Source organism: Moschus berezovskii, chromosome 5 (assembly GCF_049115385.1).
Source record: "Moschus berezovskii isolate FMDL1 chromosome 5, NW_MosBer_1.0, whole genome shotgun sequence".
NCBI classification, from domain to species: Eukaryota; Metazoa; Chordata; class Mammalia; order Artiodactyla; family Moschidae; genus Moschus; species Moschus berezovskii.
This window is the reverse complement of record NC_142464.1, coordinates 122,755,165-122,773,412: the sequence shown is the minus strand read 5'-3', so window position 1 is coordinate 122,773,412 and position 18,248 is coordinate 122,755,165.

Here is an 18,248-nt window from a genome sequence, read left to right as displayed (position 1 = left end):
TGGAGCTCACAGTCTGATGGGGGAGGCGCACAGTCTGATGGGGGAGGTGCACAGTCTGATGGGGGAGGTTCATAGCCTGATGGGGGAGTTCACAGTCTGATGGGGGAGTTCACAGTCTGATGGGGGAGTTCACAGTCTGATGGGGGAGTTCACAGTCTGATGGGAGGGGCTCACACCTGATGGGGGAGGCACACAGTCTGATGGGGGAGATGCACAGTCTGATGGGGGAGGCACACAGTCTGATGGTGGAGCTCACAGTCTGATGGTGGAGGCACACAGTCTGATGGTGGAGCTCACAGTCTGATGGGGGAGGCACACAGTCTGATGGAGGAGTTCACAGTCTGATGGGGGAGGCGCACAGTCTGATGGGAGAGATGCACAGTCTGATGGGGGAGTTCACAGTCTGATGGGGGAGTTCACAGTCTGATGGGGAAGGTACACAGTCTGATTGGGGAGGCGCACAGTCTGATGGTGGAGCTCACAGTCTGATGGTGGAGCTCACAGTCTGGTAGGGGAGGCGCACAGTCTGATGGAGTTCACAGTCTGATGGTGGAGTTCACAGTCTGATGGGGGAGGTGCACAGTCTGATGGGGGAGGCGCACAGTCTGATGGGGGAGATGCACAGTCTGATGTGGAAGGTACACAGTCTGATTGGGGAGGCTCACAGTCTGATGCGGAAAGCACACAGTCTGACGGGGGAGTTCACAGTCTGATGGGGGATTTCACAGTCTGATGGGGGGAGCGCACAGTCTGATGGCGGAGGCGCACAGTCTGATGGGGGAGCACACAGCCTGATGGGGGAGTTCACAGTATGATAGGGAGTTCACAGTCTGATGGGGGAGGTGGACAGTCTGATGGAGGAGATGCACAGTCTGATGGGGGGGAGCTCACAGCCTGATGGGGGAGGCACACGGTCTGGTGGGGGAGGCTCACAGTCTGATGGAGTTCACAGTCTGATGGTGGAGTTCACAGTCTGATGGGGGAGGCGCACAGTCTGATGGGGGAGATGCACAGTCTGATGGGGGAGATGCACAGTCTGATGGGGGAACTCACAGTCTGATGGTGAAGTTCACAGTCTAATGGGGGAGGCACACAGTCTGATGAGGGAGGCGCACAGTCTGGTGGTGGATCTCACAGTCTGATGGGGGAGGTGCACAGTCTGATGGGGGAAGTGCACAGTCTGATGGGGGAATTCACAGTCTGATGGGGGGAGGTGCACAATCTGATGGGGGAGGTGCACAGTCTGATGGGGGAGGTGTACAGTCTGATGGGGGAGATGCACAGTCTGATGGGGGAACTCCCAGTCTGATGGTGAAGTTCACAGTCTGATAGGGAGTTCACAGTCTGATGGGGGAGGCACACAGTCTGATGGGGGAGTTCAGTGTCTGATGGGAGGGGCTCACAGTCTGATGCGGGAGGCATACAGTCTGATGGTGGAGCTCACAGTCTGATGGGGGAGGTGCACAGTCTGATGGGGGAAGTGCACAGTCTGATGAGGGAGTTCACAGTCTGATGGGGGGAGGCACACAGTCTGATGGGGGAGGTGCACAGTCTGATGGGGGAGGTGCACAGTTTGATGAGGGAGTTCACAGTCTGATGGGGGGAGGCACACAATCTGATGGGGGAGGTGCACAGTCTGATGGGGGAGGTGCACAGTCTGATGGGGGAGTTCACCGTCTGATAGGGAGTTCACAGTCTGATGGGAGGGGCTCACAGCCTGATGGGGGAGGCACACAGTCTGATGGGAGGGGCTCACAGCCTGATGGGGGAGGCACACAGTCTGATGGTGGAGTTCACAGTCTGATGGGAGGGGCTCACAGTCTGATGGGGGAGGCACACAGTCTTATGGGGGGAGGTGCACAATCTGATGGGGGAGGTGCACAGTCTGATGGGGGAGTTCACAGTCTGATGGGGGGAGGTGCACAATCTGATGGGGGAGGCACACAGTCTGATGGGGGAGTTCACAGTCTGATGGGGGGAGGTGCACAATCTGATGGGGGAGGCACACAGTCTGATGGGGGAGGTGCACAGTCTGATGGGGGAGGCGCACAGTCTGATGGAGGAGTTCACAGTCTGATGGGGGAGGCGCACAGTCTGATGGGAGAGATGCACAGTCTGATGGGGGAGTTCACAGTCTGATGGGGAAGGTACACAGTCTGATTGTGGAGGCGCACAGTCTGATGGGGAAAGCACACAGTCTGATGGTGGAGCTCACAGTCTCGTAGGGGAGGCGCACAGTCTGATGGAGTTCACAGTCTGATGGTGGAGTTCACAGTCTGATGGTGGAGTTCACAGTCTGATGGGGGAGGTGCACAGTCTGATGGGGGAGGTGCACAGTCTGATGGGGGAGATGCACAGTCTGATGGGGAAGGTACACAGTCTGATTGGGGAGGGTCACAGTCTGATGCGGAAAGCACACAGTCTGACGGGGGAGTTCACAGTCTGATGGGGGATTTCACAGTCTGATGGGGGGAGCGCACAGTCTGATGGGGGAGCACACAGTCTGATGGGGGAGCACACAGTCTGGTAGGGGAGGCGCACAGTCTGATGGAGGAGTTCACAGTCTGATGGGGGAGCACACAGTCTGATGGGGGAGCACACAGTCTGATGGGGGAGGCGCACAGTCTGATGGGGGAGGCGCACAGTCTGATGGGAGAGATGCACAGTCTGATGGGAGAGATGCACAGTCTGATGAGGGAGGCGCACAGTCTGATGGAGGAGTTCACAGTCTGATGGGAGAGATGCACAGTCTGATGGGGGAGGCGCACAGTCTGATGGGGGAGGCGCACAGTCTGATGGGAGAGATGCACAGTCTGATGGGAGAGATGCACAGTCTGATGGGGGAGGCGCACAGTCTGATGGAGGAGTTCACAGTCTGATGGGGGAGGTGCACAGTCTGATGGGGGAGGCGCACAGTCTGATGGGGGAGGCTCACAGTCTGATGGGAGAGATGCACAGTCTGATGGGAGAGATACACAGTCTGATGGGGGAGGTACACAGTCTGATGGGGGAGCACACAGTCTGATGGGTAGCCGCACAGTCTGATGGGGGAGGCGCACAGTCTGATGGGGGAGGCGCACAGTCTGATGGGAGAGATGCACAGTCTGATGGGAGAGATGCACAGCTGATGCGGGAGGCACACAGTCTGATGGAGGAGTTCACAGTCTGATGGGAGAGATGCACAGTCTGATGGGGGAGGCGCACAGTCTGATGGGAGAGATGCACAGTCTGATGGGAGAGATGCACAGTCTGATGGGGGAGGCGCACAGTCTGATGGAGGAGATCACAGTCTGATGGGGGAGGCGCACAGTCTGATGGGGGAGGCGCACAGTCTGATGGGGGAGGCGCACAGTCTGATGGGGGAGCACACAGCCTGATGGGGGAGTTCACAGTATGATAGGGAGTTCACAGTCTGATGGGGGAGGCGCACAGTCTGATGGGAGAGATGCACAGTCTGATGGGAGAGATGCACAGTCTGATGGGGGAGGCGCACAGTCTGATGGAGGAGTTCACAGTCTGATGGGGGAGGCGCACAGTCTGATGGGGGAGGCGCACAGTCTGATGGGGGAGCACACAGCCTGATGGGGGAGTTCACAGTATGATAGGGAGTTCACAGTCTGATGGGGGAGGCGCACAGTCTGATGGGAGAGATGCACAGTCTGATGGGAGAGATGCACAGTCTGATGGGGGAGGCGCACAGTCTGATGGAGGAGATCACAGTCTGATGGGGGAGGCGCACAGTCTGATGGGGGAGGCGCACAGTCTGATGGGGGAGGCGCACAGTCTGATGGGGGAGCACACAGCCTGATGGGGGAGTTCACAGTATGATAGGGAGTTCACAGTCTGATGGGGGAGGCGCACAGTCTGATGGGAGAGATGCACAGTCTGATGGGAGAGATGCACAGTCTGATGGGGGAGGCGCACAGTCTGATGGAGGAGTTCACAGTCTGATGGGGGAGGCGCACAGTCTGATGGGGGAGGCGCACAGTCTGATGGGGAGCACACAGCCTGATGGGGGAGTTCACAGTATGATAGGGAGTTCACAGTCTGATGGGGGAGGTGCACAGTCTGATGGGAGAGATGCACAGTCTGATGGGGGAGGCGCACAGTCTGATGGAGGAGTTCACAGTCTGATGGGGGAGGTGCACAGTCTGATGGGGGAGGCGCACAGTCTGATGGGGGAGGTGCACAGTCTGATGGGGGAGGTGCACAGTCTGATGGGGGAGGCGCACAGTCTGATGGGGGAGGCGCACAGTCTGATGGGAGAGATGCACAGTCTGATGGAGGAGTGCACAGTCTGATGGAGGAGTTCACAGTCTGATGGGGGAGGTGCACAGTTTGATGGGGGAGGCGCACAGTCTGATGGGGGAGATGCACAGTCTGATGGGGAAGGTACACAGTCTGATTGGGGAGGCGCACAGTCTGATGGGGAAAGCACACAGTCTGACGGGGGAGTTCACAGTCTGATGGGGGAATTCACAGTCTGATGGGGGGAGCGCACAGTCTGATGGTGGAGGCGCACAGTGTGTTGGAGGAGCACACAGCCTGATGGGGGAGTTCACAGTATGATAGGGAGTTCACAGTCTGATGGGGGTGGCGCACAGTCTGATGGAGTTCACAGTCTGATGGTGGAGTTCACAGTCTGATAGGGGAGGCGCACAGTCTGATGGGGGAGATGCACAATCTGATGAAGAGGTGCACAGTCTGATGGGGGAGATGCACAGTCTGATGGTGAAGTTCACAGTCTGATGGGGGAGGTACACAGTCTGATGAGGGAGGCGCAAAGTCTGGTGGTGGAGCTCACAGTCTGATGGGGGAGACACACAGTCTGATGGGGGAGTTCACAGTCTGATGGGGGAGGTGCACAATCTGATGGGGGAGGTGCACAGTCTGATGGGGGAGGTGTACAGTCTGATGGCGGAGATGCACAGTTTGATGGGGGAGGTGCACAGTCTGATGGGGGAGGTGTACAGTCTGATGGGGGAGGTACACAGTCTGATGGGGGAGGTGCACAGCCTGATGGGGGAGTTCACAGTCTGATGGGGGAGGCACAAAGTCTGATGGGGGAGTTCACAGTCTGATGGGAGGGGCTCACAGCCTGATGGGGGAGGCACACAGCCTGATGGGAGGGGCTCACAGCCTGATGGGGGAGGCATACAGTCTGATGGTGGAGCTCACAGTCTGATGGGGGAGGCGCACAGTCTGATGGGGGAGGTGCACAGTCTGATGGGGGAGGTTCATAGCCTGATGGGGGAGTTCACAGTCTGATGGGGGAGTTCACAGTCTGATGGGGGAGTTCACAGTCTGATGGGAGGGGCTCACAGCCTGATGGGGGAGGCACACAGTCTGATGGAGGAGTTCACAGTCTGATGGGGAGGCACACAGTCTGATGGGGGAGGCACACAGTCTGATGGGGGAGTTCACAGTCTGATGGGAGGGGCTCACAGCCTGATGGGGGAGGCACACAGCCTGATGGGGGAGGCACACAGACTGATGGGAGGGGCTCACAGCCTGATGGGGGAGGCATACAGTCTGATGGTGGAGCTCACAGTCTGATGGGGGAGGCGCACAGTCTGATGGGGGAGGTGCACAGTCTGATGGGGGAGGTTCATAGCCTGATGGGGGAGTTCACAGTCTGATGGGGGAGTTCACAGTCTGATGGGAGGGGCTCACAGCCTGATGGGGGAGGCACACAGTCCGATGGAGGAGGTGCACAGTCTGATGGGGGAGGCGCACAGTCTGATGGAGGAGTTCACAGTCTGATGGCGGAGGCACACAGTCTGATGGGGGAGGCGCACAGTCTGATGGGTGAGATGCACAGTCTGATGGGGAGGCGCACAGTCTGATGGGGGAGTTCACAGTCTGATGGGGGAGTTCACAGTCTGATGGGGAAGGCACACAGTCTGATTGCGGAGGCGCACAGTCTGATGGGGGAGTTCACAGTCTGATGGGGGAGTTCACAGTCTGATGGGGAAGGCACACAGTCTGATTGGGGAGGCGCACAGTCTGATGGGGGTGGCGCACCGTCTGATGGGGGAGGCGCACAGTCTGACGGGGGAGTTCACAGTCTGATGGGGGATTTCACAGTCTGATGGGGGGAGCGCACAGTCTGATGGGGGAGCACACAGTCTGATGGGGGAGCACACAGTCTGGTAGGGGAGGCGCACAGTCTGATGGAGGAGTTCACAGTCTGATGGGGGAGCACACAGTCTGATGGGGGAGCACACAGTCTGATGGGGGAGGCGCACAGTCTGATGGGGGAGGCGCACAGTCTGATGGGAGAGATGCACAGTCTGATGGGAGAGATGCACAGTCTGATGAGGGAGGCGCACAGTCTGATGGAGGAGTTCACAGTCTGATGGGAGAGATGCACAGTCTGATGGGGGAGGCGCACAGTCTGATGGGGGAGGCGCACAGTCTGATGGGAGAGATGCACAGTCTGATGGGAGAGATGCACAGTCTGATGGGGGAGGCGCACAGTCTGATGGAGGAGTTCACAGTCTGATGGGGGAGGTGCACAGTCTGATGGGGGAGGCGCACAGTCTGATGGGGGAGGCTCACAGTCTGATGGGAGAGATGCACAGTCTGATGGGAGAGATACACAGTCTGATGGGGGAGGTACACAGTCTGATGGGGGAGCACACAGTCTGATGGGTAGCCGCACAGTCTGATGGGGGAGGCGCACAGTCTGATGGGGGAGGCGCACAGTCTGATGGGAGAGATGCACAGTCTGATGGGAGAGATGCACAGCTGATGCGGGAGGCACACAGTCTGATGGAGGAGTTCACAGTCTGATGGGAGAGATGCACAGTCTGATGGGGGAGGCGCACAGTCTGATGGGAGAGATGCACAGTCTGATGGGAGAGATGCACAGTCTGATGGGGGAGGCGCACAGTCTGATGGAGGAGATCACAGTCTGATGGGGGAGGCGCACAGTCTGATGGGGGAGGCGCACAGTCTGATGGGGGAGGCGCACAGTCTGATGGGGGAGCACACAGCCTGATGGGGGAGTTCACAGTATGATAGGGAGTTCACAGTCTGATGGGGGAGGCGCACAGTCTGATGGGAGAGATGCACAGTCTGATGGGAGAGATGCACAGTCTGATGGGGGAGGCGCACAGTCTGATGGAGGAGTTCACAGTCTGATGGGGGAGGCGCACAGTCTGATGGGGGAGGCGCACAGTCTGATGGGGGAGCACACAGCCTGATGGGGGAGTTCACAGTATGATAGGGAGTTCACAGTCTGATGGGGGAGGCGCACAGTCTGATGGGAGAGATGCACAGTCTGATGGGAGAGATGCACAGTCTGATGGGGGAGGCGCACAGTCTGATGGAGGAGATCACAGTCTGATGGGGGAGGCGCACAGTCTGATGGGGGAGGCGCACAGTCTGATGGGGGAGGCGCACAGTCTGATGGGGGAGCACACAGCCTGATGGGGGAGTTCACAGTATGATAGGGAGTTCACAGTCTGATGGGGGAGGCGCACAGTCTGATGGGAGAGATGCACAGTCTGATGGGAGAGATGCACAGTCTGATGGGGGAGGCGCACAGTCTGATGGAGGAGTTCACAGTCTGATGGGGGAGGCGCACAGTCTGATGGGGGAGGCGCACAGTCTGATGGGGAGCACACAGCCTGATGGGGGAGTTCACAGTATGATAGGGAGTTCACAGTCTGATGGGGGAGGTGCACAGTCTGATGGGAGAGATGCACAGTCTGATGGGGGAGGCGCACAGTCTGATGGAGGAGTTCACAGTCTGATGGGGGAGGTGCACAGTCTGATGGGGGAGGCGCACAGTCTGATGGGGGAGGTGCACAGTCTGATGGGGGAGGTGCACAGTCTGATGGGGGAGGCGCACAGTCTGATGGGGGAGGCGCACAGTCTGATGGGAGAGATGCACAGTCTGATGGAGGAGTGCACAGTCTGATGGAGGAGTTCACAGTCTGATGGGGGAGGTGCACAGTTTGATGGGGGAGGCGCACAGTCTGATGGGGGAGATGCACAGTCTGATGGGGAAGGTACACAGTCTGATTGGGGAGGCGCACAGTCTGATGGGGAAAGCACACAGTCTGACGGGGGAGTTCACAGTCTGATGGGGGAATTCACAGTCTGATGGGGGGAGCGCACAGTCTGATGGTGGAGGCGCACAGTGTGTTGGAGGAGCACACAGCCTGATGGGGGAGTTCACAGTATGATAGGGAGTTCACAGTCTGATGGGGGTGGCGCACAGTCTGATGGAGTTCACAGTCTGATGGTGGAGTTCACAGTCTGATAGGGGAGGCGCACAGTCTGATGGGGGAGATGCACAATCTGATGAAGAGGTGCACAGTCTGATGGGGGAGATGCACAGTCTGATGGTGAAGTTCACAGTCTGATGGGGGAGGTACACAGTCTGATGAGGGAGGCGCAAAGTCTGGTGGTGGAGCTCACAGTCTGATGGGGGAGACACACAGTCTGATGGGGGAGTTCACAGTCTGATGGGGGAGGTGCACAATCTGATGGGGGAGGTGCACAGTCTGATGGGGGAGGTGTACAGTCTGATGGCGGAGATGCACAGTTTGATGGGGGAGGTGCACAGTCTGATGGGGGAGGTGTACAGTCTGATGGGGGAGGTACACAGTCTGATGGGGGAGGTGCACAGCCTGATGGGGGAGTTCACAGTCTGATGGGGGAGGCACAAAGTCTGATGGGGGAGTTCACAGTCTGATGGGAGGGGCTCACAGCCTGATGGGGGAGGCACACAGCCTGATGGGAGGGGCTCACAGCCTGATGGGGGAGGCATACAGTCTGATGGTGGAGCTCACAGTCTGATGGGGGAGGCGCACAGTCTGATGGGGGAGGTGCACAGTCTGATGGGGGAGGTTCATAGCCTGATGGGGGAGTTCACAGTCTGATGGGGGAGTTCACAGTCTGATGGGGGAGTTCACAGTCTGATGGGAGGGGCTCACAGCCTGATGGGGGAGGCACACAGTCTGATGGAGGAGTTCACAGTCTGATGGGGAGGCACACAGTCTGATGGGGGAGGCACACAGTCTGATGGGGGAGTTCACAGTCTGATGGGAGGGGCTCACAGCCTGATGGGGGAGGCACACAGCCTGATGGGGGAGGCACACAGACTGATGGGAGGGGCTCACAGCCTGATGGGGGAGGCATACAGTCTGATGGTGGAGCTCACAGTCTGATGGGGGAGGCGCACAGTCTGATGGGGGAGGTGCACAGTCTGATGGGGGAGGTTCATAGCCTGATGGGGGAGTTCACAGTCTGATGGGGGAGTTCACAGTCTGATGGGAGGGGCTCACAGCCTGATGGGGGAGGCACACAGTCCGATGGAGGAGGTGCACAGTCTGATGGGGGAGGCGCACAGTCTGATGGAGGAGTTCACAGTCTGATGGCGGAGGCACACAGTCTGATGGGGGAGGCGCACAGTCTGATGGGTGAGATGCACAGTCTGATGGGGAGGCGCACAGTCTGATGGGGGAGTTCACAGTCTGATGGGGGAGTTCACAGTCTGATGGGGAAGGCACACAGTCTGATTGCGGAGGCGCACAGTCTGATGGGGGAGTTCACAGTCTGATGGGGGAGTTCACAGTCTGATGGGGAAGGCACACAGTCTGATTGGGGAGGCGCACAGTCTGATGGGGGTGGCGCACCGTCTGATGGGGGAGGCGCACAGTCTGATGGGGGAGGCGCACAGTCTGATGGGGGAGGCGCACAGTCTGATGGGAGAAATGCACAGTCTGATGGGGGAGGCGCACAGTCTGATGGGGGAGGCGCACAGTCTGATGGGAGAGATGCACAGTCTGATGGGGGAGGCGCACAGTCTGATGGGGGAGGCGCACAGTCTGATGGGAGAAATGCACAGTCTGATGGGGGAGGCGCACAGTCTGATGGGGGAGGCGCACAGTCTGATGGGAGAGATGCACAGTCTGATGGGGGAGGCGCACAGTCTGATGGGAGAGATGCACAGTCTGATGGGAGAGATGCACAGTCTGATGGAGGAGTTCACAGTCTGATGGGGGAGGTGCACAGTCTGATGGGGGAGGCGCACAGTCTGATGGGGGAGGCGCACAGTCTGATGGGGGAGGCGCACAGTCTGATGGGAGAGATGAACAGTCTGATGGAGGAGTTCACAGTCTGATGGGGGAGGTGCACAGTCTGATGGGGGAGGCGCACAGTCTGATGGGGGAGATGCACAGTCTGATGGGGAAGGTACACAGTCTGATTGGGGAGGCGCACAGTCTGATGGGGAAAGCACACAGTCTGACGGGGGAGTTCACAGTCTGATGGGGGAATTCACAGTCTGATGGGGGGAGCGCACAGTCTGATGGTGGAGGCGCACAGTCTGATGGGGGAGCACACAGCCTGATGGGGGAGTTCACAGTATGATAGGGAGTTCACAGTCTGATGGGGGAGGCGCACAGTCTGATGGAGTTCACAGTCTGATGGTGGAGTTCACAGTCTGATAGGGGAGGCGCACAGTCTGATGGGGGAGGCGCACAGTCTGATGGGGGAGATGCACAATCTGATGAAGAGGTGCACAGTCTGATGGGGGAGATGCACAGTCTGATGGTGAAGTTCACAGTCTGATGGGGGAGGTACACAGTCTGATGAGGGAGGCGCAAAGTCTGGTGGTGGAGCTCACAGTCTGATGGGGGAGACACACAGTCTGATGGGGGAGTTCACAGTCTGATGGGGGAGGTGCACAATCTGATGGGGGAGGTGCACAGTCTGATGGGGGAGGTGTACAGTCTGATGGGGGAGATGCACAGTCTGATGGGGGAGGTGCACAGTCTGATGGGGGAGGTGTACAGTCTGATGGGGGAGGTACACAGTCTGATGGGGGAGGTGCACAGCCTGACGGGGGAGTTCACAGTCTGATGGGGGAGGCACAAAGTCTGATGGGGGAGTTCACAGTCTGATGGGAGGGGCTCACAGCCTGATGGGGGAGGCACACAGCCTGATGGGAGGGGCTCATAGCCTGATGTGGGAGGCATACAGTCTGATGGTGGAGCTCACAGTCTGATGGGGGAGGCGCACAGTCTGATGGGGGAGGTGCACAGTCTGATGGGGGAGGTTCATAGCCTGATGGGGGAGTTCACAGTCTGATGGGGGAGTTCACAGTCTGATGGGGGAGTTCACAGTCTGATGGGAGGGGCTCACAGCCTGATGGGGGAGGCACACAGTCTGATGGGGGAGATGCACAGTCTGATGGGGGAGGCACACAGTTTGATGGTGGAGCTCACAGTCTGATGGTGGAGGCACACAGTCTGATGGTGGAGCTCACAGTCTGATGGGGGAGGCGCACAGTCTGATGGAGGAGTTCACAGTCTGATGGGGGAGGCGCACAGTCTGATGGGAGAGATGCACAGTCTGATGGGGGAGTTCACAGTCTGATGGGGAAGGTACACAGTCTGATTGGGGAGGCTCACAGTCTGATGCGGAAAGCACACAGTCTGACGGGGGAGTTCACAGTCTGATGGGGGATTTCACAGTCTGATGGGGGGAGCGCACAGTCTGATGGCGGAGGCGCACAGTCTGATGGGGGAGCACACAGCCTGATGGGGGAGTTCACAGTATGATAGGGAGTTCACAGTCTGATGGGGGAGGTGGACAGTCTGATGGAGGAGATGCACAGTCTGATGGGGGGGAGCTCACAGCCTGATGGGGGAGGCACACGGTCTGGTGGGGGAGGCTCACAGTCTGATGGAGTTCACAGTCTGATGGTGGAGTTCACAGTCTGATGGGGGAGGCGCACAGTCTGATGGGGGAGATGCACAGTCTGATGGGGGAGATGCACAGTCTGATGGGGGAACTCACAGTCTGATGGTGAAGTTCACAGTCTAATGGGGGAGGCACACAGTCTGATGAGGGAGGCGCACAGTCTGGTGGTGGATCTCACAGTCTGATGGGGGAGGCACACAATCTGATGGGGGAGGCACACAATCTGATGGGGGAGGTGCACAGTCTGATGGGGGAGGTGTACAGTCTGATGGGGGAGATGCACAGTCTGATGGGGGAACTCACAGTCTGATGGTGAAGTTCACAGTCTGATAGGGAGTTCACAGTCTGATGGGGGAGGCACAGAGTCTGATGGGGGAGTTCAGTGTCTGATGGGAGGGGCTCACAGTCTGATGGGGGAGGCATACAGTCTGATGGTGGAGCTCACAGTCTGATGGGGGAGGTGCACAGTCTGATGGGGGAAGTGCACAGTCTGATGAGGGAGTTCACAGTCTGATGGGGGGAGGCATACAGTCTGATGGGGGAGGTGCATAGTCTGATGAGGGAGTTCACAGTCTGATGGGGGGAGGCACACAATCTGATGGGGGAGGTGCACAGTCTGATGGGGGAGGTGCACAGTCTGATGGGGGGAGGCACACAATCTGATGGGGGAGGCACACAATCTGATGGGGGAGGTGCACAGTCTGATGGGGGAGGTGCACAGTCTGATGGGGGATTTCACCGTCTGATAGGGAGTTCACAGTCTGATGGGAGGGGCTCACAGCCTGATGGGGGAGGCACACAGTCTGATGGGAGGGGCTCACAGCCTGATGGGGGAGGCACACAGTCTGATGGTGGAGTTCACAGTCTGATGGGAGGGGCTCACAGTCTGATGGGGGAGGCACACAGTCTGATGGGGGGAGGTGCACAATCTGATGGGGGAGGTGCACAGTCTGATGGGGGAGTTCACAGTCTGATGGGGGGAGGTGCACAGTCTGATGGGGGAGGTTCATAGCCTGATGGGGGAGTTCACAGTCTGATGGGAGGGGCTACAGCCTGATGGGGGAGGCACACAGTCTGATGGGGGAGATGCAAAGTCTGATGGGGGAAGCACACAGTCTGATGGTGGAGCTCAGTCTGATGGGGGAGGCACACAGTCTGATGGGAGGGGCTCACAGTCTGATGGGGGAGGCACACAGTCTGATGGGGGAGGCACACAGCCTGATGGGGGAGGCACACAGTCTGATGGTGGAGCTCACAGTCTGATGGGGGAGGCACACAGTCTGATGGGGAGTTCACAGTCTGATAGAGGAGATGCACAGTCTGACTGGGGAGGCACACAGTCTGATGGTGGAGGCACAGTCTGATGGGGGAGGTGCACAGTCTGATCGGGAAGGTGCAGAGTCTGATCGGGGAGGTGCACAGTCTGATGGGGAGGCTCATAGCCTGATGGGAGAGGCACACAGTTTGATGGGGGAGTTCACAGTCTGATAGGGAGTTCACAGTCCGATGGGGGAGGCACACAGCTGAACAGAGTGACATCAGGGAAGCAGGTGCCCCCAGGGAGGTGTCTGAGAGTCTAAAGGAAGGTGAGCCGTCTTCTGGGGTTCAGGGGAAAGTTGCTCAGAGGGGTGCCCTTCAACTCGTCCTCCCAGTAATAGTAACAGCAGTAATGTGGTCGGTGCCCCTTGCGGGGCGCCTCTTCTGGGCCAGGCACTGTTTGGATGGAAGCAGTCACTGAACCTCTAATGTCCGTATGGGGGCAGTCCTGTTCTCCCCAATTTAAAGGTGAGGATGGTGACAGCATGCAGGGGCAGTAATTTTTTTCATTTATTTTTTAATTGAAGGATAATTGCTTTACAGAATTTTGTTGATTTCTCTCAAACCTCAACATGAAGTGATCTGGTTGCACCATCTGTCACCCCACTGACCGCCAGGGTGGATTCAGCTGATCCGGCTGGCTAGTGGGTATCCCTTTCCTCCCTCAAGGCTCCACGTGCGGTCGAAGAGGATGCACACCCCCGGTGGAAGAGGACTGGTCTTCCATCAAGGGTATATGAGTAGCTGCACTCCCCTGCTAGAACCTCCGAACGAGCTCTCAAGGGGGCCATGATTTCCCTGAAGGGTTCCAAGGCCCACGTCCTCATGCACCAACGGGGCATCCTGAGTAGGGCCCAGCTTCAGCTCTGTTTCAGAAACTTGCCTCACCTATAAAATGGGACCGGTACAGCCCTGACTCAGGGGTGCTCCGTGTGTCAGTTCTGGACCAGCGGCATCAGCGTTAATGGCAGCTAGTTAGAAATGCTGGTTTCTGGGCCCACCCCACAGCTTGCATGCTCAGTCGTGTCTGACTCTGCAACCCCATGGAGAATAGCCCGCCAGGCCTTGTCTCTCCAGCTTTTAATCAGACCACTTGCTCGTTAAACATCTCAAGCTTTTTTTAATTATCAAAGGTCTCTTTGATAATATTTTAATATTATATTTTAATTTAATTTAATGACAACGTTTTAACTTATCTTTATAATCATGGCAAAGCTCAACAGATACGGCTCCCCCAGCCTGTCCATCTCAGAGACTCTCAAGAAATCATGAAAGAACCTCACCAGGGATACTGGGAGGCCCAGTAGGAGGGAGGCCGAGCATCCAGACAGGCTGGTGGGGAACTGGGCTCCACAGACGGGAGCCTCAGCCACGCCCTCAGCCACCCCGCTCGGCCCCTGGGGACCCTGAGACCTTCCATACCTGCTCCGGGGCAGGGGGGCAGTCGTGACTTGCAGACAAGTCTCCTAATGACTGTCAGTGAACAACGGGGTCAAGGGGGACAGCTTTGAGGGCAAGGATCAGCGCTGCGATCTCATTACCATGTTGTCAGGGGAGACGGAGACGGCAGTGGGGTCGGCCGGTCAGGAGAGAAGTCTGATCCCAAGATGGAAGGGAAGCATGTCCAGACAGAGGAGGAAGACGAGGCCCCACGGCCAGACTGATGGAGGGGAGACAGAGGAAGCAGTAGTGGTCCCTTGGGCGCATGGTAAGGGGGCAGTGGTGGTGGCTGCTTCCTGCTGCAGGCAGGGATTTCCACACCTGGAGCATCAGCGCTGTGGGCCCCCAAACCCCCGACATGTGAGAGACCAGCCAGGCAGGAGGCCCAACCGGACAGGGCGCAGATGACCACCAGCCACTTCCGGCCACCAGGACTCTCTTTAATCACAGATGCCTTACAGCGGGTGCTGCAAACAGCTCAGTTCATTTCTCTCCTGATCATCAAATGTTTGCTGAACACCTACTGTGTGCCTGGCTTGAGTCCAGGCCCCTGGGAGAGAACAGGGAAGGGGTCAGACCAAATCATCGGAGGCAAAATCAGGAACTGGTGGAGAGACAGGGAAGCGTGGTCCCGACAGAGGGACCAGCGTGGGGCAGGAGCTGGAGGAAAACCATGCAGAGACCTTAGAGGAAGAGCTTCAGGGGGCTGCGGGCAGGGCGGGGCCAGGCGGGGAGAGAAGGTCCTTGGTCCCTGGAGCATCCATCGTGGTTTCCAGGGGACCAGGCAGTGACCAGAACCGGCGTGCAGCCTCTGGAAGGTCAGCACCAGCGATGGCAACAGGCAGGTCAATGACACTGGTGCAGAGGCATGAGACGCTCCCAGTGGGGCCTTGCCAGCTCTGCCCCAGGTGCTTTGCAGGGTTGCCCTGACCTCCACCGCCCTACCCCTGGAGGGGAAAGGCACCACCACCATCTCCTCTTCACAGTGTAAGAAGCTACAGCTCAGCATAACAAGGTGGGGGGCTTGCCCAGGTCTCCACCAGCAGCACAGGGGTGGCCGTGAACGTGGTCTTCCCCACATGCCAATGAGCTCCAGGGGGTGGGGTGGGCCTGGAGGTGAAGGGGTTCCTCCAGGCCAGGCTCCTCTGCCTCGGCTTTCACTTCTGTCTTCCCCCCAAGCCAGTGGGGCCGGGATCAGCTCCACTGACACCTGGTGAGACCAAGGCTCCCGACGTGGACAGCAGCCAGCCCACCCCGTGCAGCAGGGATGTGCAGCTGTGGGGCCTGAGCCTGGGCCACCCCTGAGCCCTGTCGCTCCCATCTCTCCATGTCACACAGAGCCATGGGGGGCAGAGACCAGCGCTGGCCCGTTCAGGCAGGGTGCTGTCTCAGACACCCTCCCCTACCAGGTGGAGGTGTAACTTGGGAGGGAGCCCCCTCTCCTACTGGGCAGAGGTGTGACTTGGGAGGAAGCACCCCCCTCCTCCCGGGTGGAGGTATGACTCGGGAGGGAGCCCTCGGAGCCTCGGACCACCACAATACCAAGTCATCTCCTGTGGGTACCAGGGGAGGCCTGGGAACATAGTTCCCCATGGGCCCAGGAACATGGGATCCCTCACCTGGGGCCAGAGCCCAGTTTGGTCCCTCTCACAGGCAGGGCGGAGGGGTAGAAGGCTGGACTCAGGAGTGACAGACCTTCAACCAAACAGAAACCATCCTTGGGGCAAATGGCCGAGGCCAGAGTCTTGGCTCAGGCCCGGGCCATAGTAGGAGCCCAGCGAATGTCTGTGAAGGAGACCAAAGCAGGGCAGAGGACAAAGGGAGGGACACAGCCAGCCTCGGGGGGCCCACCCACAGGGGAAGGCAAGTTCCCCCTACTCACCCCCACCTCCACCACACACCAGGGTTCATTGCAATTGCAAGAGGGGACAAAGCATGCCAGCTGCCTCCCGTGTGCCAGTGTTTTGGAGCACAGTTATTCTGATCTTAGAAGCAGAGAAGCCCAGAGAAGCTAAGTAACCTGTCTTGGATCACACAGCTGGAGAGAGGCAGCCCTGGACAAGGGTGCTGACAGTCCTGGTTTGGACGTGGCTGTGAATGCACTGGCAATACCTGCCTGCCTCGTGGGTGCCCTGTGTCTGAAAGTGCCCCCTTCGTGGAGGCGTAATTGACATTTGTTGGGGGAAATGAGCTCAGAGTGGGGCTGAGGAGCGAGCCTGGAGCTGAGCGTGGTCTGGGCCCTGCAGGTGGGTCACTGAGCATCTCTGGACTTCTGTCTCCTCATGTGCTTGGGGAGAGAGGTCATCGGCTGTGTGTGGATAGATGAGTGTCTGTGAGATGCTCAGAAGGGTATTTCTGTGGAGTGCGTGGCTTAGGAAACACCCCAACTCGATGCTGTGACATGTGCGGATTAAGGACAGAAAAGTCCTGCAGTTTAACAATCTGCTTGACTTTGATTAAATCAGTTTTCCCCAGACTTTCTGACCCTGTAGGTCTTTACTTCCACTTAACAGCAAGAACACCCCAGAGAACACGTTCTATTACAGAAATATGTGCTGAGCACAAGGAAGACAAAGGGAGGGAAGCATTTATTCTGCCTGAGGGGCTGTGTCAGAGAGAAGTACACGTGAGCAGGTCTGGAGTGATGAGTTGGGGCCCAGCTGGAGCAGAGGGCGCAGCACAGACAGGGGTCAGAGGGATGGAGGCGCCTGGCCCGCGTGGGGTGGGCACGTCGGGCTGCCTGTGTGCGATGGAGCCATGCCCTGTAGACTGGAGGAGAGAATGGGCTTCTCCTGAGATCCAAGAGACCCTTCTAGGGTTTTCAGAAAAGGACAGCATGATCAGATTTGTGTCTTGGAAAGCTGCTTCTGGCAGATTCTGAAAGCTGGAGCTTGGAAAGGAGACAGGAGACCAGCCGGGGGCCGTGGCATTGGTCCAGGAGAGTGACAAAAAGACATGAGCAGAGTCATGGGCAGGGCGGAGAGGAGGAGGAAAGAGGTGGGGCCCCGGAACCCGGGATTGTGCAAGATGGAAAGGAGGGAGGAGTCAGAGAGGCTCTGAGATGATTGGGAGAACAAGGATGCCATGTTCCTCCTTGGGGAACCAATTGGAAGGAGAAGGTGTCTGTGGGGCGTCCTGGAGGTGTTAGGTGAGGCCAGGCTGGGCTGCAGTAACAAAGTTTAACCCCGATTTCAGAGGGGTAACCCAGAAAAGTGCATCGCGTTCATTCACAAAGTCTGAGGCAGGTCAACTGGCTCTCCTCCATCCTGCAGTCCTCCGGCCTCAACAGGTGACCTCCAGGGCCACTGTGGCAGAGGAGAGAGGACTGGATGGACATTTTGTGGGGACTGGACCTGGCAGGCACTCCAGCACTCACGCCCCATTGGCCAGAACCTGGGTTCATGGCCTCCTCCTGCCCACAGCACGTGGGCATTTGGCGAGCCCTACTTGTCACCGTCATGCTGGCAGGGAGGCTCCAGAGATCCTTGGAAACGGTGATCAGCAAAGTCTCAGGGCCTGAGATGCAGATCTGGGCATGACTGTTGAATGAGATCACTCAGGGGAAAAAGGAAAAGAGAGCCCTAGGGTAAAACAAGCAGCACCTCTGAGGTTGTGTTGATACTTAGGAATTCATTTCTTGTTTCCAAATATCTGATTATTTGTTGTCATGTAGATAAGGCATCCAGCCTTTTCCAGAATTTTTCAGTTTCCATATGGTTCCTTGGCGTCACACAGGCAGCCAAAAGCACTTGGCAAGTGTCTGAGCGCCG